At 39.9% G+C, this 25,000-nt stretch overlaps 1 protein-coding gene and 1 long non-coding RNA gene across 8 annotated transcripts in view; one reads left to right on the forward strand and one right to left on the reverse strand.

Moving 5' to 3' along the window:
- Positions 1–2,615, reverse strand: part of LOC136791120 (uncharacterized) — a 5,467-nt gene extending 2,852 nt beyond the window's left edge. The window contains exon 1 of the long non-coding RNA XR_010832435.1: positions 1,497–2,615. This is a non-coding gene — a long non-coding RNA (uncharacterized lncRNA). The remainder of the gene's footprint in view (positions 1–1,496) is intronic.
- Positions 1–25,000, forward strand: part of ARHGAP15 (Rho GTPase activating protein 15) — a 331,319-nt gene that overhangs the window by 271,908 nt on the left and 34,411 nt on the right. The gene's annotated exons all lie outside the window — the stretch shown is intronic.

Here is a 25,000-nt window from a genome sequence, read left to right on the forward strand (position 1 = left end):
GAGCCATTATACACATTGATAGACTAATGAACAGTCATTTATAGAGGGATTTTAAGACAGTTTATTCCTAGGAAGAAAATGCTAGTACTCTAAGACATTCTTTGCACTGTTTCAAATCCCTAATTCTTGTTGCTTTCTTTACGGCACATCAGGGTGATTTCTACCTAATCCAACTGTCTAATGTAATCTACGATTTCCAATCAATCTTCTCCTTATCTGGCCTTTACTCCCATAGTATCTACAAATCCATATTCTTACCATCTCTACTTAAATAACATCTATAAACAACAATTAGGCATTTCCAGTGTTTTTGGACCTCTTCTACATGTTAATAGTCCCGAGGCAAAATAAAAAATCTCTTGTCTTCAATATCATTTCCATAGCAGCTGATTCTTCGGCTAGTTTGTGTTAATTGCTCTTCCTGAGCTGCTAGAAAATTGGCCTGTGCTGCACTGCTAGAAAATTTCTGCTTCAGGATGTTGTAAAAAAGAGGCTATTGTGTCTCTGTCTTTTCTGTCCATTCTTCCAAAATCAGTATTATTAGCATGCATTGCATGGGATGTGCAGTACAGCTCGAATGAGCACTTAATATCACCAGAAATAAACCAACCTGAAGACTGCTAGGAAAAAGGTAATAATTAGGACACATTCCCACACTGCCTTGATGATTATATCCTTGGTCCAGCACTGAGCACCGCTCAAACAGAGCTATACACTTGGTAAGTAAGATGAAGTAGTGTAAAAACCTGTAGTGGGTAGTAACAGTAAAGCCCATAATTCTTGGTGATTTAGTCATTTAGCTAGAAGTTTCAGGAGGAACAAGTACCCAAGAGGTGCCATGGTCTTCTTATGCTGATGCTATTTTAAAGATTATGTGAAAAATTCCATGGCAAGCTTAATATTACTTTTCCTGGATGATGCCATTTTAATTAACATCACTATTATGTGCATAGGAATAAAATATTACAGTCGTGTGTATTAGGCAAAGTGCTTGCTCTCTACCTTCAATTTCCCCTACAAATAAATTTAGATATGGCCATAATATTTGAACAATTTAGATATGGCCAGAATATTAGGAGATAATTCAGGGCATTATAGAATCTCAGAATTCTGCTTGCCAGGCTGAAGCAGGATAATTACTGTCCATATAGCTTATATCAGAGAATTTATAAATGATAAATGGAAGGCCACAAGACCTCTGACCTAATACTAATTTTGTTTCTTAGGATTTGGAAAGCAGGTTTTTCAAGGACTTTGTCTAATATATTACTGGCAAGTCATTTTGTGGTATTTTGGATGAAATATGCACTTCTAAAGTGTGCCCAAATGCTGCTATGAAGTCAGGTTCAGCCACACTTAAATTACTTAGCACCGCAAATAGTTCTATTGATTTTCTGCAAGATCAACAGACGTGGTTCAAGAGATTGTCTGCAAGTAAAATTGTGCTTCATGTGAGTAAGGTGGTAGAAGTGCCAATAACTGAAACACTTAATCACCTTATTTGCAGAATTCAATCTGTATGGCCATGCAAACTTCTGTGAGAACTTCAGCCACTGAAATAAAAAAATAAAAATAAAAAAAATAAAAAAAATGTTAAAAATATTAGCAGGTAAATGTGTTAGCTGCTTATGAATGTTTAATTTAATTGAACAAGTTTTGTTGAGAGGTCTCAGGCAGAAGGCATGAAAAAAAAATAAATTTATCTACTGTGGTAGACACTGTGGTGTCCTCTGCAATTATGACTGATATGCACAGTATAAAATAAATGGGAAAATTCAACATGGGAAATATTCAAGTGCTGACTAGTCATTCCAGATCTGTTCAGCTGGAGAAAGCCGTATAGACAGTTCATCTGTCCAACTGCAGCTAAAAAAAATAATAATCCAAACTGATATTCTATAAAGGAAAATTCCACCAGGTTCCCAAAGCTGCAACATCTGTCTCTGGTTTGAAAGGCCTGAATTCAGATCTTTGATTTTGTCTGGAAACAGGTTGGAAACATTACTACATTGGAAAGTTTTTTTTTCAATGAGGTCTATTAATTACACCTTTATTTCAATTCCTTATCTATAATATAAATTTAGTAGGTGTCATGTAAGTATTGTAGATAAATAGGTGATTTATTGTTTAAAACACACATGCACAGAAATGTAGATATATATGCGTATACTCTAAATAGAAGTCTTTTTACCAAAATGATGCTTCCACAGACAGTTTTCTGAATGAAGGTATCTGTTACTCCTGTGAGCTTCCTAGCTAAGGCAGATGAACATAGCAGTGAGATTACTAAAAATGAAAGGTTGCAAAATCTCATTCACAGAACCAGCCCTCCCCAGACACTTAGGCAAAGAAACCCCCATCTTTGGAGCTCAAGCTTTTTGGGCCTAGCAGAAAACTAAACATTTCTCTACATGGGGAGCAGTAGAGCTGTAGGCACCTAAGGGCCTTCCAGGGCCACAACTGCAGCACCTTCAGAGTTAGATGGGAGATAATAAGGTTTTCAGAATTATAATGGTGATTAATTTAAATGCCTAGAAACTACCACAGGCCCACATTAGAAACACTTTTTATTTTTTCAAGATCTGGATTTATTTATTTATTTATTTTGGTTATTCTACTAGATTATTAACACTTTTTTCAACTGATTTCACACATATCCTTTTGATATATCAATTAAGGTCTCCTGGTGTATGCTAAGCAGAATTCACAATGTCGTTCCTATCAATCTTATAATGTTTTGTGCTACCCTATTATACAGAGACTGAGGAAAATGGTTATTTAGTATTTTACATATGACAGAGTTTTATAACTCTTTGGGTTATTGAAAGATGTTAGATATTAAATTTATTACAGTTTTGCTGGTATGAGATACTGGTCTTCACTGGTCCTGCCCAGTCCACAAAATCATGGTCATATTAAGTCATATTAAGAAAAGTGATAAAAGCAATAAATGCTTCTTTCATTAGAACAGTAGACTGTTTTTTTAACCCACAAAAGCTATCACTGCTATAAGGAGACATCGAACCCCTCCATGTCAGTCAGTTGTCTTCATCTCCAGGGTGGCTGGCATCAGGAGAAGGGTTTGCTCTGAGCCTGGGCTCTGCTCTGGCTTCAGACCCCCCCCAAACCTGCTGCGTGTGCAGCCCGAGGCGATGTGCTGCAGAAACTCATGTCTATGCAGGCAACGATCACGCTTCGGTCTGCAGCAGGCCATCACGAAATTTGCACTGAATAATGCAACTGTTGAGGAGTTTGCACGGAGGCAGCCTCCATCCAAATCAGGCAAAAAGTTGTGTCAGGAGGCAATAAACAAATCCAGTCATCGATACATAATCATGATCAAGGAACAGAGCTACATTGGTTGAAAACGTGGTGTAGCCAGGACCTGCTCTGAACCACTATGCAGTGTTATGAAAATAGTAGCTGGGAAACAGAAAGGAAGTAAATACATTCATTTATTCTGACAGTCATAACATCCTTGTATCATCTTGGTGGAAAGCTACAGAAGATGTCTAAAGAAATTTTCAAAAGCCATCTAAAGAAACCTCACTCGAGGCTTACAAAGAACAAGGCTCAAGGCCAACTCGTCTTGGAAAGACAAGTCAGCATATTGCACTGTAAGAAATCCATGACAGTCTCTTAACATCATCACGTAATAGGTTCCTGAGAAACCAAATCTTATCAGTCTCTGGCATTATGCAAATTTCTGTCATAATCTCAATCTGTGGGCTTCGAGTCCTAATCAAACTGCCTTCAGCTTCGCAGTTGGCGAGCCTCCTATTGAAATTGTTTTCCTAGCCTTCTTTTACTTGTTCAAGGAAGTTTTGGGGCTTGGCATGGCACCAGAAAGCCTCAATTTCATGTGAACATGGTGATTAGTAAACAAACCCAAGGTCACCATAATAAATCTTACATGATAAATCATATTAATACCTTTTGGGTCAAATCAGAAGACAGTAGAGGTCTAGTAACTAAACATGAACAGAACAATAACAACAACAACAACAAAAAAAAGTGTAGAAAAAAAAAGTATTCAAAAGTTGGGGCACAACTCAGATTACTTTTTTTTTAAAAAAAAATATATTATTTTATGGATGGCATAGTCTCAGGTATATCCATCCATGGAAATATAGAAATATTCCACAAGAGGGTGTATAAACTGCCTGCAAGTACATTTAAACTTGTTCCCACCCATTGAAGCCACCATGCTCTAGCGTGGTCTCCGCTCAGACTGGAGGCAGAAAGAAAGCACACCTGTGCTGAAGATGCAAATGGCGGCTGACGTATTTGTAATAGCAGCAGGCTGGTAACAAGAGAGGTTCACTCCAGGCCTTTTGTTCCCAAGAGGTGTCAAGGAACAAGATGCCCCAGTAACCTCCTGGCTCTCCTTTGGTGACCTTCCCTTCACAGTTGCAAACTGTTTCTACTCAGCAGCATTTTTAAATAGATCTTTCCAGGTCTGGAAGCAACCGCTTTAGAATAAAAAATTGGAGGGCATATCTATGAATAGATTTGTCGTTTGAGGTGGAAAATAGCCCAACATGTTCAGAAATAAAGGGCATGGGTAGAAAATACTCGGACAGAACATTTCCTTTTTTTTTTTTTTTCCCACATAGAAATTTCTAAACAAGTTATTTGAAGGAAAATGAATAGAAAAACTACATATGGTGGTTTAGCTCCTCTGCTGGGCTTTGCTCTGTGAAAAATGCCGAGATAACACCTGTCCATAGGGAACCTGACTCTAGGTTGACTTTGCTGATTTTTTTTAAACATAAGAATCTACCTATAAAAGATATATGTTGTAATATTTACTAATTCTTTTCTTCTGCTAGCACACAATTCTGTTGTACTACAAAGAGCACTTCATAAAACTCTTAGATGTGCTTTACTTAAGACAGTGTTCCAGTGACACCATCAAATCAATTAATTTACCTTTCGAGAAAAAGAGGAGAACCTCGCTGAAAGGGATACATCAGTGATGAAAATTGCCTTAAAATTAAAAGAACAGAAAACCTGTGTGATTTGGTCTTATAAATACGGTGGAGGCTTTAAAATCCTCATCAAAGAAAATGGACAAGTTTTAAAAGAATTTGTATTTGAATGTTGCTGTCATGCAAAGTTTGCACAGCAGGGACATGCTCTCTGCAATTTAGTCTTTTTTTCTTATTATAGTTATAATTTTTTTAGCATAGTGGAAATTTTATTGCGGATGCCTGGCCTGTCTCTTAACTCATGCTAATTATATTCATAATTAAATGTTAAACAAGAATTGACTAGGCCAACTGGCTTGCACAGGTGTTTGTCGTATGAATGGTTTAATGCTTACACAATAAATTGTTGGATCTGAATCTGTAGTAATCTGCTCAGTGAGAACTTTCTGCAAGAACTTTGCTGTACACGGTAGGACCAGTACAGTGCTTTAAAACCAGTGCTTGCAAATAGCATTTATTAGACAGCCTTATGTCCAAACTGAGGCTTGTCCTTGATTGCACAAGTACTAGTGAGGCTAAAAGATTTTTCTGGGCTCTTACCTGCCATGGGACAAGGGTGCTCAGAGCATTAGTGCATATGGGAGAAGTCACTGGATTCTGGGTGGAAATGTCATCTGGGAAGCAGTGTGTCTCACTCCAATTTGAAAAAAAAAAAAACAATAAAAAATGTTTACATCTGTAAATGATAGCCAGATTAATCACTGAGGCTCCAGTACCTCCCTGTTGGGTTTACACCGACAGCCGGTTGACAGAGTGCAGAACCAAAAAACTGCAAATGGAAAAAGAAATGGGTTTCAGTTTGCTCCTCTTTTACTTTTGGAGCACAGAAAATAGAGTGTATTTGTGTAATTTAAATTTGATCTGTGATTAAGAAAATATTTTCGTAATGGAAAGAAAGGGCAGAAGTGAGAAGCGAGCCAACTTGTTAGTTCACATGTAGGTTAGCACAGGAGAAGCTCATGGAGAAAACCACAAGGGAGAAGAACCGTGAAAGAGAAGACAAAGAGAAATTGAGATATCCAAGAAATAACATGGTTCAGGCAGATAGGAGGAGAAAAAAGAGAGAGAGAAGGAGCTGTTTAGTGGCTGTGACAAGATCTCTGTAACCTGGAGCATTTGCGGGAGGCAGGGGGAGAGGAACTACTCATGGAGGTTATCTGGAGCTCTTGACAAAGTGAGAATTGGCACTCTGGGTTTGAGGGGAAAAAATGTTTCATCAGGCTTGTGAGTGAAGCTTCCACTCAGGGAAAGTAATAACAGGAGGAGAAACAGCCTATAATGCCCCAGTTACACAATTTCAGAAGTGCAAAACTGGAAGAGATGAGGGGGGAAAATGGAAAGAGAAGGCCAGGAAGGGAGAGAAAAGAAGAGTCTTCGAGAGCAAGAGAAAGGGATGCTGAAAGTCATCACCTCCAGTTCTGTGCCGTCTTCTTCTCTCCTTATACCTACTTACTATCTAAAAGTTGCTGCCTTCCTCAAGAGTAATGCCACACGTCTATGTGTGCTGGCTTGTTGGGTCTGAACCAGCAGAGAAGCAGGCATGATAAGCAGTCTTGGTGGTAGCAGTTGTTCCTTGGCCCTCACTACATGGGTACTTGAAGACGTGGCTAAAGGAAAGTACATTTACCCTGCAGAAGGAATAACAGCAAATGGTGTTCACTGTGATAATGTAGGGTGTGCTATGGAAAATCTGAAAACACAGTAACTGCAGCTCTTGGTTACAGCTGTGATATTCACAGTAGACCCTAACTTTATGGAGTTGGATCCTGAATACACTTTTATGCATCCTGAATGCTTCAAGCAGCTTGGGTCCCTGGTAGTTTAAGCTGTATTCATTTATACCTTTTAGTCCTCTCAAGGGACTGTTACCTCCCTTAGGGCTCTCCAGCACCGGCATCCTCCAACCACGCTGCCCCAGTTCTCCTGACATCAGACTCTTCATTTTGGAAATTTCTCCTCTTTATGGGTCCTGACATTCTGGCAGGTAAAACTAGCCATGAAACGTACCTTAACATGGACCATTACTTTGCAGTTTTACAAAATGTTCCTTTATAATGACAAAAAGTGTTCACAGCGGCATGGCATCAGGGAAGAAACTTTGCAACTTCAGAGAAGACTCCTGATAATAGTGCATTAAATGAACTAGAAGAAAATAGCTTCAGCCTTTACATTTAGGACCATGACAAATCTTTGGGTGAGAATCTAGTAGAAATACACTGAGTAGTATAGACCTGCTCCAACAGCACCTTTGCAATCTGAGAGCAGAACTCGGTCAGATAGGGAGTTACAACTGATCATTCTTTCTGGAAATGTTCTAGAAATGGTCAGAAAATGGCATGGAGAAAGAAATGAAATTAAATGTTTTAAAAATTCCACAAAGTAGGCAGGCACAGAATCAAGTCATGAATGGTCAAAGAAATTGTCTTCCCAGTTTACCATAATAGCACACATACAATGTTGGAAAAGGAAAACAGCACATTACTAAAGGGGATGATAAAGCAAAACGATATGACAAGCATAACAACAATAGGACTACCCACAGAATTCCTACTGATGACACAGGATTAGAGAGAAATGTTAAGTCATAGGTTAAAATCAGGCACAGGTTGTTTGGGGTGTAAGTCTGATTTCCCCATCCCTCACAGCATCACCTCGCAGCAACTATTGACACAGCCCTGGCTTCCCAGCCTCACCATTTTGGGAGAAGCTGTGCCTGCCATGGGAAGTACGGCTGCGACTGAAATACTTTGTAAAAGTCATGACGTCTAAATGTGAGGGTAGGCTTGTGTTCTTACCAAGGCTGGGCCAGAGTTCAAAGTTAATATGATTTATAATGTCTCTTGAGGGACACAAATTGTGAAAGTAGTAATACTGAAAAACCGGGCAAAGTGGCTACGGAAAAGCATCTTTAGCAGCTGTACTCCACCAGCTGTACCAGATAACAGCTAAAAAGAGGGGTCAAGCAAAGTAAGAAATAATGTGGGAATGGAAGGAAGGAGTAGCGCTCACATCCTCCCCCGAAAATGGTGTCAGGGAGTGTGCAGAGCTGAGACAACCTATTGCAGAAAAAACTCAGTGAACAAGAATTTCTTCTTTAAGGATGCTGCCTTGGACACAGAAATATTTCTGCAATCCACTGCCTTGTGCTTATAGCACAGGTACTGAATTTGAAATGCCCACAACTTTAAAGTAAAATGCAATTTGTCTTGCTTCCCGGAGAGTCAAACTGCTCCCTTTGACTCCCTTCTATATAAAATTCATTAGCCTGTTAACCCGTTTGACTCAGGGAGAATATTGTTACATTTTGGCCAAAGCACTAATGCCTTAATTGCCTGGGAAGGTAGTATATCACACAGATAATCTCACCAAGATCAGGAGCACAATCTAATTCACCGACAGCTCATGGTCTGACTCATTCACTGTTAAACACTTTTGAGTGATAGCGTTGCACTGGGAAAAAAATCCTAGTGAGGCACAAAACCTCTTCACCTAGGCACGCTTAGATGGTTAGAAAAGCAAACTTGTATTCAGCACTCAGAAAAAAGTAAGTTGTGAAGCAGCCACGAACGTGGGACACTTGAAAAACTATAAATGAGAAGTGGAGATATTCTTAAACTCTTAGGAAATACCTGCTGTATTTCTTTTTCTTTTTCTTTTTCTTTTTCTTTTTCTTTTTCTTTTTCTTTCTTTTTCTTTTTCTTTTTCTTTTTCTTTTTCTTTTTCTTTTTCTTTTTCTTTTTCTTTTTCTTTTTCTTTTTCTTTCTTTTTTTCTCTTTCTCTTTCTCTTTCTCTTTTTTTTTCTTTTTTCTTTTTCTTTGTTTTTCTTTTCTTTTTCTTTTTTTTTCTCTTTTGCTTTTCCTTTTCTTTTTCTCTTTCATTTTCATTTTCGTTTTCATTTTCTTTTTTTTTTCTTTTCCTTTCTTTTTCTTTTCCTTCCTGTTTCCCTTTTATTCTTCTTTTTTCTTCTTTTTCTAACAAAAACAAACAGGAAGAAGCAGGAAGGGCTGCCTGGCAGGCAGGTTTATATACGCTTCTGCAGCTCCCACCCCGGGCTATCAAGTGCCACTTTTAGAATAGCCTCTTCCTTGACTCATGTTTGATTTGCATCTGTGTGTTCACATGCAGCCAGAACTAGCCTATGCTCTCTGCAGCTGAGTTCATGGCTTGTTTTTCTTTACAACACAGATCAGGGCACCTGATGAGCTACATTTCTGCTTGCAAGCTGAAGTGTATTAACATTAAAAAAAAAAAAAACAGCCCACTGTATGGATACAAATCCTCTGCAAAGAAGTATCAAAACTGTGACCACTTCATGAAATGTTAGTGGAATTTGATCCAAGATACGTGTTTTTGCTTTGAAGCTGTAGCTGTCCTTTAGTTCAGATGGTATTTGTGAATCACTGCTTCAAAAAAGGGGTCTTTTGGCACATGCTTTAGGCTGATGACAGGCAAAATGAAGTAGATTCTGTCTCAGAAATCTCCAAAAATAATCTTAGGTTTGACATAACACACCATGTCATGAAGTGATATAAGCCACATAAGCACAAAGCAGGCTTTAAATTTAAAGGAGAATAATCCTATTCTCAGATGGAATACTCTCCATCAATTTGGATAACAAATATCTGATGCAGAATAGAGGCAGCAGGCTGTTAATGCTGAGATCCCTTAAAATCTGCAGTTCCTGGTAGTTGTTAGTGACTGTGGCAGCCCGCTATCTCCCTCTGTTATCTGATAGCTGCTCAGACTATTCACACGCACACACACAAACAGCAAGCATGCACACATGCACTAAAGATTGTTATCTGGAAATAAAGATCTGCTTTTTACTGTCTTTAACCCCTCAGCACCAGTGATCCAGAGTTCCCGATGCTAAAGAGTGATGCAAAATGCATTAATGCTTAGCACTGGGAAATCCCAACTCTTGGTGCCAAGAGGTTCATAAATATAGTAATGAAACCTCTTGACTCAAAGTGAGCACTATTTAACAGAACAAGCATGAACAGCCTTTAGGAGATTTTGCAGCTGGATTTGTTCCACTGTGTCAGAGCTGAACCTCCATGATAGTAGTTTTTAAAACTGTGCAGAGCTAAAAAACAGTTTAAGGAAGCCAGACAGCATAGAAAAAAATATATATATATATATATATGTATGTGGAAAAGGAAAGTAAATACAACGCTGTACCACATAACAGAAAAATAGGCATCAAGAATCCCCAAGTATGAATTCAGTGACAGATGTCAAGGTCTTTGGGAAGTGTCCACCAAGCTTTATTTTGCACATGTTCCTAAACAACTAAAACGAGTACTTTGTGTGATAATTTACTAGCAAATCAGTATCAATAAATCAGAATCATGTAAGCAGTCATGTTTATTATATCCTTGTTGCTTAATATTCATGATAGTAATTTATTTTTATAGTACAGTTTCACTGTTATCTCCTCCAATGCTGTAACTTTGAGTCAAGCAAGCTGCAAAAGTAAAAGGTCAGGTAACCCTTTGAAGGCCGCAAAAGTTCATTCACTCAGTGGAATTTGCTTCGTTTTCTTTTGAAAATGCCTTAGTGGCTCCTTAAAATATTTATACTGTAATTTCTAACCTAGCATTATTTATTTAACAAATATCACTGCAAAACAAGAGTTGCAAAGCAGGATATGGATACCAACTCTGGAAAAGAGGAATCCAGAATTTCCAGAGCTTCAGAATTGAAACTGGTCAGGAGATCTGGTGTTAATGTCTAGATTTTAACTGATTTTAACATATACTTTTCAGAAATATAAGGAACACACTTATTTAAGACTTTCAAATATTTTGCAATAGCAAAAATGAGATAAAAATTAAGCTGGCAAGTTTTGTAAATGTTAAAAACAGAACGAAATTTAATTCTCAAATCACCAAGGTGTTTTGCTATTGAAACAACTGAAATTCCCACTTCAGGCCACTTTCCACCTCAAGAGAAACACAAAGGAGTTGTAATATTAGCAGATGTCGGGACCAAACATGTAGGACTTGTTAACCAGGTTGGCAACTACAGAAACAGGAGTTTTACCTGCAGGACATGCAGCATACAACAACTCCTACCTCACACTCCTACCAAAACGCCTCATTACTGGCTCAGTGAGTTCTTAGGAACTGAAGACCTAGTGTTTAATTGCACATTTTAATCATGTTCAGCAGATTTAACTGAGGAACTCTTGTTTCTTCCCTTCATGTACATTTTAAGAGATGGATTTTAGTGATGCCAGTTGAGACACAAGGACCCATACCTTTGGTTTAATGGAGTCACTCCCATCAAAAGTGATGTAGATGTCAAGATCTCCTGCATTGTCTATAAGTAAGAAACCAAAAAAAAAAAATTTTTTTAATTTCCTTTAGCTTAACTTGGTAAATATTTTCTTGTGCTACTAATCTGCTTTACCATGTCGCCCCAGACTGTGTTTATGTGGTAGAAGAAGCGTTCAGTGTGTAAAGCGCTTCTGGATAAAGGCAGTCTATAACGATACAATAGGCTTACTGGTGTGTCCCCTTGTCTTTCATTTAAGGATGAGCATTTGATGAAGCTGTATTGGTCATTGCACATAATCAATTGTTTCCCGTCTAGGAACATATTTTTCATTAGACAGGAGGTGGAGGCCACAAAAAAAAAAAAAAAAAAAAAAAACCACTGATGAGATGAATGAAGTATAAGCCTACCTCATCACAAAGATAACATCTAAAAATGCTTCAGGTTTATTTATGGCAAACAAAAAAATATGACTGGGCTTCAAGAAATGAAGAAGATAAGCAGACATAAAAGACATTTTTATTCTAAGTGTAAACTATCATTAAATGTATTTAGATTTACACCCTATAATTATTATGATTGTAGCAATTAATCAATCAACTGATTAACATGTAGGGTCAGCAGGACACAGTGATCTTATCTTGAAGCTTGAATTAATTAATTATTCCTTACTCTACGTTATTATTTTCTGCTTGTGTATGTTTGCTCAAAGTGTCCCTATTGACAAAACATATCTTATTTCTTTCTATGTATTGAATCAAGCACAGGAAGTTACTGATGTACGTTTACTAATTTGCCATCAGAATTTCAAACTAATTAAAAGATTTTTAGAGCGTTGCATAATTTTAAACTACTTGTTATATTCTAATTAGCCAGGTTCGATTAAATTGTTTTCAACGTCGCAACTTAAGAGCTCTCATCTCTTCAAGTGGAGTCAAATTCAGTGGGTGTATATTGTTGCAGCGATATAATTCTGTGTTCATTATAGCACCCGCCAGTGAAGCCTTTATGCTCGGTATATTTGTTTACTATTTCTGCAGCATGAGGATTTTCCACTTCCACAGGCAATTTTGCTATCAGGAGGGCTTCCTGAAATTCAGCTACATTTGAATTTGCTATATGCGAAAGTGTTACTTGCAGCACCCTCTTTGTGCTGAGCATGTCCTCTGTCTCCTTGCAGCAGGATTTGGGTCACGCTGACGTCACTCACAAAACCCTCGCTGGCTCCGGAGGAGACATGGTCTTGTCCTTCATGTTTGCTTCCTTCAGTTCGTGGTTCATTGCCATTCCTCTGGCATCCTCAGTCATAACTTAACTGAGTTTGTTTAGCTCTTTTTCGTCTCACCACATTCATCATTGCTTCTAACACAGTATTCAAGGCTTTATTTTAATGGACTTAGCTTTGTGTTTTTGTTGTTGTTGTTGTTTTGTTGTTTTTTTGTTTGTTTTGTTTTTTGATTTTGTTTTTTTTTTTGAGTTGTGTGAGTATCCTGATCGTTTTCAGTATCTTTCTTAGAGTAATGGGCTTCAGAACCAGACAGGACCCCACTGGTCATGAAGAGGTGATGGTGCCTTCTGCCCGACCCTGAACAGCAATGCCGCTGTAAATATCCAGCCAGATTTTACTGCCCTACTGCAGGGTCACTTTGTGTGATTTCCTCCAGCTTTTCAGTTCCATGTTTGCTTGACATTCCTGGTTCTTAACAGCACGAGTTTGGGATTTTTTTTCTATCTTACATTTTCTTAACTTTATCCTTTATTCTGTAGCTGCTAGTCTAAAGCGAGCCTAGTGAGCCCTAGTGTTCTGCCAGATAGCACCTAATTCAATGTCTTGTCCCCCAAAACATTCAGGTGGTCATACTGGCATATAGGACCACATTTCAATTATCACCCACTGATCCACTGTTTCCTTGTCCTTTGATGAAGAAAAACATTCAACAGACTTCGTCTGCCTCTGCCATTCTCCTGTGCTGCCCCGAGCACCATGAAATGTGCAAGGCTGCAGGCACTGTGTGCCTGGGGATGTTTTAGCTGCTGCAGCTGCTCCCCATCAAGCTCCTATTGTGGGTACAAAGGCGTACAAGTCTTCTCTAATGTACCCATGTATGGATCCCATATATGACTTAAACATCCTAAACCATCTTTACTTTTTGCTTTTTTTTTTAATAGCACAGGACTGAAACACTCCCCTACACTGCAACCCTCCTCATCTCCCACGTTGGTGTTTCCATCCAAGTAGCTCAAAATAACAGCAAGCCTAAGTTTGGAAGAAATGCCACAGCCCTCCAGACACCCCGCTTCTCATGCAGGAGGGGGCGAGGGACCTCTTTTTACACCTCCCCAGAAGAAGCAGCTTTTGGGAAGCGTTCCCTGAGTGCCTGACTCACTGCTCCCATCCTGCTAGGCCCTTCCTCTCTTCCTTTTCCTCCTCCTCCTCTTGCATTGCCTTCTGCCATGCCCCTGTGCAAACACAGGCAATGCAGTTCGCCACGTGTGCCTTTTTATTTTTTTTCAGCCTTTAACACCCTACCACATTGAGGCCATGTCCTGATTCAGGCTGTTGGTCTCCATTATTATCTGTATAATCAAAAATAAAAGGGATGCTAAAAATCCAGCTGCTGGCTCTCTTGCTGAGCTCTCAGAGAAGTTCATATTCCAGCCTCTGTATGTTTTGTTGTTTTTTTTAAATGCTAGCGTAGGAGATAGCAATAATAGTAGTAGGTTTGGGGGGGCCCTCAATAGAAAGGGTAGGAGAAGCAGTTATCGTCAAGCTTTTGCTTTGAAATGTAAACTTAGTAAAGACAGAGCCCGGCTCTCCCTGATGAAATATACATATGGAACTACAAAATGCCACTTTTTATCCATTTGTTTTCCTGACCATAACCACGTTTTCACACTGTCAGCATTTTCATTAGAAGCTCTTTTTGTCAGAGGTTTATAACGAGAATGTAAAGATTTGCTATGGGCTAAATCTCAATCCAAGAGCAAATGTTTATACCAATTCTGAAAACAATCAGCTTGCCCATTTGTAGTTATGCATGTGTTCATCATCTGTTACTGCTTGTCCAATGCTCTGCAACTTCTGGAAGGAAAAAGAGACATCTGGAGGAAAAAAAAAATGCTATCCTGCAGATAGCATACTGTATGTTCTCCTGAGTTATTGAATAAGGTACTACGTAAATGTAAGTTTTTCAGTTGATACAGCTATTTTTTGCTAAGCTTGTCAAATTTACTGCGGAGAATATTTTAATGGGGGGCTTAGAGCAGTCTCCATTTGTGCATTACTTACATGGACGCTGTAGTAAAGGTTCAATGGAAATTAGTCACCTAATGAACTGAGCTGTTTATATGATGCCAGTCACAATGAATTCTTCAAAAATGTTTTAGGTTATCTTCTGGACCTGCAGGTTAATGGGGTTTTCTTGTCCATCACTTCTACTGTATGTCAGTCACTAAGTTCCACTGTGTTCTGGGGATGAGTTAAATTTAAGGCAAGATTTACAGTCTTTATCCTTCTCTGGCTATGTTGGTTTGGAAAAGAAGGTACAGCCTCCTAATGTGAACACATACAGTGACATAAAGGTACATTTGCACACAAATAGTTATGACTCACCTCACATATAAAGTTTATCTAGCTGGATGAACTTCAGATATAGATAAAGATTAGCCAGGTGCTAATCCTTAATTGCCTTACATTTTAGCACAGAAGGTGTCTGAGGTCGGCTGTAGAGCATATCAAGAAGCTTTGTAAAACTTAGCATTTTCATACAATGCTCATTATTATATTTACTTTAGAATAGCATTACAGCAATGTTTAAATCTCTTTGCAGACTAGCTTACACCTCAGTGCACATGAGCACTTCCCCTGCTGGAAAGCAGCGGGCTGAGGTGTCAGCATGGCCTCGTCCTACGGAAAGGCCGCAGCACCTGAGCCCGGGGGAGAGGCAGAGTTGGGGCACGGTGCCCAGAGACCTGGAGCCTCCTGCAGGAGCTGGATGATTCCTCCTGCATGGTTTGGTGGCAGTGTGCGTGCTCATGGGCCTGGATTCAGGCACACCGAAGCTGCTCAGTCTCTCCATGCATTGCCCAGGAGCACCTCGCTGTAGGCCGAGGGGCGCCGTGAGCACAAAAACCAGACACTATAACACCCACCGCTTAATAAAGAGTGTGAAACCTGGGTGTCTCTCCCTGTTTTAAAGCTCCCTGTGTTCAAACCCAGCATCAGGAGGTTTACCACAACGCTAGGCCTTCTCTGAGGCAAAGCCCCACCGCAGGGCTCCCCACACGTGGCTTTTCCCAGGGCTGCCCGCAGGAGCCATTCCTGGCCATGCCACACAATGCCGTGCCATGCTGCACCATGCCACCATGCCATGCCATGCCATGCCATGCCATGCCATGCCATGCCATGCCATGCCATGCCATGCCATGCCATGCCATGCCGTGTCACACTGTGCTGTGCCATGGTGGGGCCCAGCTGCAGAGGCGATGCCTGCTTGTCCAGCACAGCTGGGGCCGCGTGCCGCCGCCAGCCAAGATGATGCCTCAAAGTTTACCTCCTCCTCCCCCTCTGAAAAAAACCTCAGTGCAAATTTGTGGCCCTCATTAGAGCTGCTCAGCAGACCACAGTAAAAATTAACGGGGTAGCCCCCATCCGAGGCGTGGGTACGTCTCTGGCCACAGCAGGGTGCCACAGCGACGGGGCTGCACTCGCTCCTAAATGGCTGCAGTTGGAAAAGTGTGTATAGACCAGCCTGTAAAGCCATTAGGGAATTTATTTTTCCTTTGGCAAATAATTCATGAACAGTTATAACTCGTTGACAAATCATTGTGCAAACAATGAAAAGAGTTTTTCAGGATGGTCTTGAGCACACATCTGGTATGAATGTTCTCAGAAATACTTCTCGAGGCTGGCATGCGCAGGGCTTTTGTCTGTGGGAGATTTTGAGCCAACAAAAGTGCTCACCTGAATGTTTGCGAACATGCGGGTACATCAGCAGCTCTTCTTTTAGGGGAAAAAAAAAAAAAAAAAAAAATATTCTTTCATTTTTGGCTTTATTCACCCAGCTCTGCTTTCATCCAGGAAGGTTTAAGAACTGAATTAATTAAGAGCTAATTAACTAAGCTTTGCAAAGTCGCTGTGAGATCACCAGCATTAGTATAAATATTTCACAGCAAGTAAACTGAGGCACACAGACTTGCTCGTGTAAATCAGGTCCCACAGCAACCAGTGAGAGCAGCCACTTGCAGCCCCTTCGTTTCCAGTCCCCAGCTCCATAGCCGCTTTTGCTGCAGTTTGTGTGCTTTCCATGCTTCACGTGGAAGCCTTTTAACCCTATTAAGGGTTAAAACCAAGATCTAAAATCCTATATGAAATCTGTGCAAATATGTGTTCTGCATAAATCTGGGCCACAAAATTAATATACTTGTATACATTTTCCCCATCTGCTGTATTGCTGACACATCCAGCTTGTGGCCCGGAACGTTTTAGGGAAGAAGGGGCCATCTCTGTGTTTAGTGCAATAGTTCAAGTGGAGTTGTATACTTACTGGGGCACTCAGGCTGCTCCACTAAATATAGAAAGCAGCTTGGGGTACTTGTCTTCAAAAAAAAAGCCAAAGCAGTGGGGCTCACTGTGGGGAGGAGGTGAAATTTTTGATCAGGTTTGGTTTGTTTATGAGGAATTAAGTTGGGTATTTAGTCAAAAAAATGAATTAATGGTGTTTCCCTTTGTATGCTTTTATTCGTGTTGCCTGTTGTGTGTGTGTGTACGTGTGAATGCATATTTTCCATTTAAAAAAAATACATTCAGAAAAGGCTAAGGCCATCTCCAAGTAGGAGAGAATTATTTTTAGGGACTGTGACCTGGGAGAAGTGGCTATTTTCTAGGTTGTGACTGCAGACCCCCCTACCCCAGCTGTGTGCCCGTCATGTCTTTCTCCACATAAGGAGGTGTTCACTTGAAGACAACGTGCTGGAGAAGTGACGTGGGAATGCTTTGTCCTGAAGCACAGAGGCTTTTCTGAGAGCTGTATCGCGTGTCAGCAAACTGTGCAGCCTGTCCGGCGTGAGGCTGCTGCAGCGCGCTCCCCTGGTGCCCCAGCTTACCTCCTGTACACATGCAATCAAAGTGTGTTTTCCAGCAGGTTGGTCACATAGCCTTGTGAGGAATTGCTGGCCTCTGTTGTTGTTTTGTAGGAGGGTTTTTTTTGCAGTTTGGCCAGAGATGCCCAATATACAGTGCAGTTTTTAATTTCCTGGAATTCCCTTTCCCAATAAAAAAAAAAAAAAAGAGCAGTATATTTCTCCTTTTTTATGGCTTTTATTAACACTCTACTGGATGTTTGTGCCTAATTAGACCTTGGATATTGTGGCACGTCTATCTTGTGTGTTTATGGACAAAAAGCTGAGGTCTAGCTGAGCCAGCTCCAAGTCATAACTTCAGAAGAATCAGTGTGGCAGCTTGAAGTCACCAAAGGACTCTCTTACGCATGGGGATTCTCCTGTGGCTTTAAGGTCATTTCTTACTTGTAGAGCTGTGTAGTTTTACTGTGACTTCTGGGAACAGACAAAAGATCAGAAAATCTATGTACATGTCCTATCTCTTGATCAATTTGTGCACTGTGAGCTACGTAGTATGTGCCATTTCATAAATAATAATGCATCTGCTTGCTTGTAAAAAGCTGTTCATCGCAAACCACTCTTTCCTTTGTAAATGGTCATGTTTTTGCAATGGGAACAACTGTGCCACAGTAAGCTGTGCCACAAGCAAAAATAACATGGGAAGTTTACCTGATGAAATCCTTTTTTTGTTATTGCTGATGGCAGTGCAATAATTAGACATTATTAGGAAACCATGTAGCAGTGTGGAGGTGGAAATGACAGTCTATATTAGAAAGAAAGACTAGATACTGTTATGTAGGTTAATTTATTAGTAGAAATACAAATAATGTTTTGTATTCAAGTACTGTTGGGATTGGAGACCTGGAAGTATAGGCAGAGGTAGGTTTCAACAATATCAAAGTAAGGTAACATGAATCAACTTTTTTTCTCATATTAGACTTGCTTAGGTGCATAATCTCATATTTTCTGCAACAGACTGATCTTAAGCTCTATTTAAGTCAATTTGAAACTGAAACACTTTAAAAAAATCCATAGAAGTTATTCTGCAATTATTTTCAATGTATTAACAAATAACAGCATTATAACTGGGGAGGGGAATGCAGGTCGGATTATACTTCCTATTTTTATGCTGTCCATTTAGCTTTCTTGTTCAGTATGTCAGAGAGTACCAAAATTACCCTGTGAAGTCCACCATGCAATTGCCTGACTGTGTGCGTTCCCGCATTTCAGTTCACGATATCATCAATCCACCTAACTGTGGATGTTTTCAAGTTTTCTTTGTCAATCATGAGGGCTATAACTAAAGCTCATCAACTCCCTCAAAATAGTAACTGGGATTTTAACACGTCCTCTCCGCAATATAATCCATTTTTTATCAACTTCAATCAATAGTGTGAATTTCCAAGCTGGGAAGCTGTAAGATGTTGCTTATAACATGTATGTGATAGCTACAGGTGTGTTACCACACATACAGCAGCTTCCTATACATCAGGTCCTAAGCAACCAAACTAAAACCCCACATATACTACATCTAGTTAAAATCTTTTGTTTTATATTTATATCACGGCTGGCTGAAACTCTGAAGTTAAATGTTAGAGGTCTAAAGTTCCCAAGTGCTTGTCCTCTGCTTCTAGATTTTTGCCTTACGAGCCCCAGGTATTTCCATGCTAATTTTAAGTAGAAAGGACTTTCTTCTTCACTAAGCATCTTCTTTTTAAGGGTTGGTGCTGTGAACTCTCTATAATCTCTTTTTATTACACTTACTTGACAAAAAAAAAATAAATAGAAAGGAGATATCAATCTTTTCAACCCCAAAATAGACACAATCACACTTAAACTAGAAAGCTTGCCTAACTTCTGGACCCAGAACGGACACATACGCACATATGACACTTACCACTCTAGACCCCGTCCTCAGTCCAGAAAGGTTTTTGGGTTACATCCTATGCCATTTCTTGCCACAGGAAGATAATTTGATGTGAAGTGCAACCTCTTCTTCATAGCTGGTTACGTAGTCATCTCTGTTGGTACAGCAATGCTGTCTTCCAACAGACAGAGACCTCAATATTTGTCTTCTCCACACATTAGGCCTCCCCACGTAGAGGCAATGCATCATATATTTATTTGACTTCTTTTGCTTTTTGCTGGTGACTCATACTGGCTGCGTGATGGTGCTTTTGCCGGCAGCAGAATTATTTTATCGCTTTGCATGGTAACTCCAATGTGCAGTAAACTACAAAAGGAGTAAGATTCTTCACCTTATTCATATCGTGTGCCAGATAATAGATTTATTGCTACTGAATAAATCTTTCACTCTGTGATTTTATTTATTTATTTATTCTTTTTTCCTTTGGAGCATGGGACTTATTTGAGGGAACAACTGACAAGCAAAGAGGAAAGTGAGACAACGAAGATGGGTGCGATGGGAAGCATATAAGAGATGACAGGCTGGATGCAAGAGCTGAAGGACAGAGGGGGAAAATTAAAAATGTTGATGATATATAATGTAATGAACTGTGGAGTATATCTTTAAGGTCTCTTAACAAGAGAACTGAGAGGATTAGTGAGACATTTGTGCAAAGACAAGTGAAAGATTTGGGTGCAAATAAGTGATTTGCCCTCTTTTGCATTCTGAGACTTGCAGGAAGGTTGTGTACCTGAGTACTAGGTGTATTTTTGCAGAGCTCTTTGCTAAGCAATATGGGCAGTTCTGAAAGAGTCCCTATCTCAGAGGACGGTGCCCCATGAAGTCCAGGAGCTGCTTTACTGCAGCGTGTCACCAAGTCACCACAAAAGGACTTTTTTCTTAAAACCAGGATATCAAAATGCAGTTCCAATAGATGCCAACCTGGACAGGAGGTAACTGATATGCACACACCAAAGCATTCAGAGGGAAACCTCCCAGCCATACTGTCAGGCACTGAGGAGCTGGGGAGGTCCCACAGCTTGCTGTCATTGCTGCTCTTCCCACTGATGCTAATCAGTTCATTTATTTCCACACGAGTAGGAGATCTCTGGGTCAGCAGTCCCTTTGGTCGACAGGGAGCCTTTATAAATATACATGGTGCCCACGTTGCTCTAAAATCTCTACTGCAGATGTCCACAGGTTTGAAATTAGTAGATGCCAGATTACAGAAAGAGTGATTTCCCTTTCTTTTTTTCCTTCTGCAGTACCTCAGCCCGCTTGTGGTAAAAGGCACTGAACTGAAACTAGAAAGACCTGAAACTAGAAAGCTCTTTAAGAGCTCGGTTTCTGTTATTCCACTTGTTCAGAAATGAACAGAGGGCCAGAACTACCATTTCTTACACAGACTCCACATTGGCTGGGATTTTTTTCTGTAGTTTTCCACGTTTTCATGTTTTTTTTTTTTGTTTGTTTTTTGTTTTTCTTTAGCCTAGAGCAAGAACAGCTCAGCTTTGCTTCATGTTCTCTTTCCTTTGGTTAACTGCCATGTCCAGCTGCCCAACCTAGATCCAGTTTAAAATAAAAACCAAAAAAAAAAAAAATTCCACCAGATTAATTATCACAATTTTGAACAGCCTTAGATTGGTTTTATTTGCTTTCGGAGGAGGAAAATGTGGAGCAGTTGCTTCCCTGTGTACAGCTCCAGGTATGCCTCCATCATTTTCCTATCACTTCCCTTACACTCATCGTGAAGACCAGGGAGGAAACGGGAATTTATGTACTTCATCCTCCCTTGCGTCCCTTTTGTATGCCTCTTCCTCACATGCTGGTACAGAGACGGTGCCACAGAAATAGAGGCACGCTGTAACTGGGATTGCAGCTCATGAATTGTTCCGAGGAGGAGAACAGAGTGAGCATTTCCAATGAGGGCACAATACATCTTTCGCTGTACCCTCATTTATAGCATGCATGGTGCAAAAGCAGATTAGATAAGCATCCAGGGATGTGACTTTATTCTTTTTCTGTTTGTCCTTTACACTTGTAAAGAGAAAAGGGTGAAGATGATACACCAAAAATAGAGGGAGAAAGCCAGGTGCACAAGTTCCTGTGCCATCTCAAATAGGGAGGGAGCTTAAATGCAGCCAACTGGGTAATTTAGGTGCACAAACTTAAAACTAATAGTAAACTATTCACATACCATTTTTTTGGCAAAGCCAAGACCCCCTCCATTTGTCCAGAGTCGTATCGTGTGTGAATGGCTTTGCACGGGAAATGATTCTGAACTTTGCAAATAGCTTTTATTATAGCTCCTCTGTGACACTGCTAGAAAACAGATTAGATCATAGCTCATTTCTCTTTTATTATTCTGACAGTGATTTCATTTGTTCAGAACTTCCATTTTGCCTTTAATATCTCATATGCGGTCACATTTTGGGAGCTTTAGGATGTGTTGGGTCTGCGTTCAGTGTTACATGTCCTCACCTTAGCCAACTCATTACAGAGAAGCATCCTCCCTAAATAACAAATATGAACAAACATGTATGAACTTCAGATGATATAATTCCCAATTCATTTCCTGGGCTATATCACTGCCAAAGAAGGATCAAATAAGGAGCTTGCCTTATCCCTAAAATAAGGCATGCTAGTGTGGGAAAAGGCTTTTGTTTTATATGTATAAGGGGGAAAACATATTAAATCCTGATCATGCAAAGAACAGATCTGGTGATCTCAGTCCTCAGCTAAAACTGCAAAAATAAAAACATCTGATAGACCAAAACAAGCATTTCAGCCAGCCTTTCTCCTCTGCAGTACATTATCCTCCTGCCCTTAAAAGTCAACGGCACCAAACCATTTGTACCACACTGTCAATGCGCTCTCAGAAATGAGCATGGCTGGCCACAACCTAGTCCATTTTAAGACTTGTTTGTTGTTTTTTTTATCAGCAACACAAAGTCACTGTCGCATTGTCCCTTTCCTCCCACCTCTAATTTGCTGCTCAGGATGCCTGAGCCAGGAGGAGGTCCTTCCCACCGGTCCCCAGATATTACAGTGAGCGGTCATTGGCATTGCCTGGACCAGCCCTCAGCCTGCCCTGAAGTTACGATGGGTGACAGCCCAGCAGAAAGCTGTGCATTAGGAAAGCCTAAAGGTCACTTTTGCACGTGTAACATCTTTCTAACCTAGTCTATGGACTAATTAATGATTTAAGACTAAAATAGAAAAGAACAGTTAAAAATGAATGCAGTGTAAATACATAACAGTAGGCTGCTACAAAAAAATCCTTGTGCAGGTCTAACTAGAATCATTGTAGTTAACTGATTTTTGGAAGTAATATTCACAGGGAAAAACAAAACACTATAATACTATAATTTTAGTTTATACGTGTTCAACTGTGACATTATGACACTTTTTTTTCATCTTATGTCTGGATCCTTTACCTACATAAGCCAGCTGAGATTGTTTTTTCCCCTTTGGATTGCAGAAAGATTTATTTCTGTGACTGCAGATATTTTAAAATATATTTTAAATGTTTTCTATTATTCTCTCCTTCTGCTCTCCACACATGTTAAAATCCATTCAGAGCAAGGGTCTGCGAAAGGAGCTGGAAAGGGCTATGTCCTTTTTTCGGGGGCTTGTTTCCTTTGTGAGGCTGCGAGTATATTGCATTTGTGCGTGTGTGTGTTTGCGTGTGTGTGTGTGTACGTGCACAGGCTTAGTCCTCAGGTGGAACTGTGGTTCCTGTGCTTTCGTTCTCGAAGCTGTTATTCTGGAAGGGAATGGAGGCAGCTGTGTTTACAGCTCAAGTCTTGGCATACATTTACCAGAATCTATTATTCATATCGTTCAGTATCAGGGAGAGATCTCAGGCCACCTGTCTATCTGACAAATTCACCCTTTTGTGAGCTTTCTGTTCATAGCAAATTATGTTCACATTGATGAATTGAGTTTTTATGAGCATTGCTAACTAACATTCTCACAGAAGGCCAGGGGCAATAGACTGCAAGTGTTTCTGGTCCACAAGTAAATGTTAAAAAGAAAAAACTGCCAGTATTTAAAGACAATTTGCCATGGAGGGATAGTTAAAATACTTGGCAAAAGCTTAATATTTATAAATTCAGGAATATCCATAAATTATTGCAAATAGTGGGCTTATAACAAATAAAAAATAATAATAATTCTGTACTGTCCCCTGAGATTGTAGAGGACTCTTTAGCATTCCGGGTATTCACAGGTAGCCAGTGACCAAAGCCTCTCACAAATTCTTACCAGGGTTTAACACAAGACAGGAACCATTTAGTTTTGCAAAGGGAATCTGCTCTTGAAAAATCTTCGAGTAAAAAATAAAAATAAAAATAAATAATAAAGTGGGACAAAGCTATGTATACATAGCTATAGCAAAATAATGGTTTACCTGGCTTTTTCAGCATGGCGCTGCTTCATGTCCAAGACGAGCCATCAGTGATGCGTCCTATAGCTCAAAAGATCCATAGTTATAGATCAAACTATTTCCTTAATGAGGGACTTTGTCACAATGGGATGGGACGCCGTCCCCTGTGTGCACCCAAATTCTTTATGCCCCCTTCCCTGCTCTTCAATGGGACTGGCAACGTCAAACACAGAGCATGAGGGCAGTAGTTAGTGAGGTGGATTGCAAAGCTGCAAATCCAGTCCGTCCCTAAATAAATCAGTAAATAAACAAGTGCCCGTGCACATCAAGTAGATGCACGCAGCAAAATGCAATGCATATGGTGCCATTTGTGTGCCTTGGAGCACCTCAGACACCGCGTGAGAGGTCCCCTCACCTTTTGGCAGGGTTGGTGGACAGCCTGGGTACAAGAGGGGCACTTCAATGTGATAAGACGCCCAAATCCCACCACAGTGTCCTAAGGGTGCTGACAGCGGATGGTAGCTGTGCCATGAGATGCTCACCGACGCACCTCCTGGGCTCGCAGCACGAATTTGAGGGACCTTTTCTGCTTGGAGCCTTCATATTTTAATTTCGCACGTGGCAGCCGGGCGCTTTGTAGACCGCCATTTTGTCAGATGGAAGCGCCACGTGAATTTAAGTGCTGCTGAAAGCCTTTTAAAGCTAGCCGGTCATTAATGGGAGAACATTGTTCTGCTTTCCCTTTTTTAACCTGCGCGTCTGATAGGTATCTTCAGCGGTGTCAAACAAATTTGTAGAACTGGTGATTAGTTGCCCAAAGAGCATAATATATGCATTATTAATTATAGAAGGTAAGTTTGGCTAATTGTCATTTCTATACAGTAGCACTGCACTACGATACATTTTAACAATCTATAAATAATTGATAATTTTTTTTCTTTCATCTTCCTTCCTAGTTTGCATAAAACTAATGACTTGGTAAATGTTACTCACTTCAAAATATTCCACTGCTCCTATGAAAATTAAACTAACACTGTAACCTTAGCAAATAAGGAGATTTTTCTTCTTATTGTAGGTTAAAAAAAAAAAAAAGGAGATATAACACTCGTTTGTATCAAAAATCTGTCTGTGAAAATCCAAATGAAAATCATGCATAATACAAAAAAGTGAGTAATAAGGGAGAGACTACAATAAATATATCTGACTTTTAAAGGATCCAAAAAAAAAAAATCAGGAAAGTTGTGATTTTACTTTATTCTTTAAGTCTTTAGAATGGTCAGAAGCGGTATTTTTTAAGCTTTAAACAGGATAAGACTA

The sequence above is a fragment of the Anser cygnoides genome, chromosome 6, assembly GCF_040182565.1.
Source record: "Anser cygnoides isolate HZ-2024a breed goose chromosome 6, Taihu_goose_T2T_genome, whole genome shotgun sequence".
NCBI classification, from domain to species: Eukaryota; Metazoa; Chordata; class Aves; order Anseriformes; family Anatidae; genus Anser; species Anser cygnoides.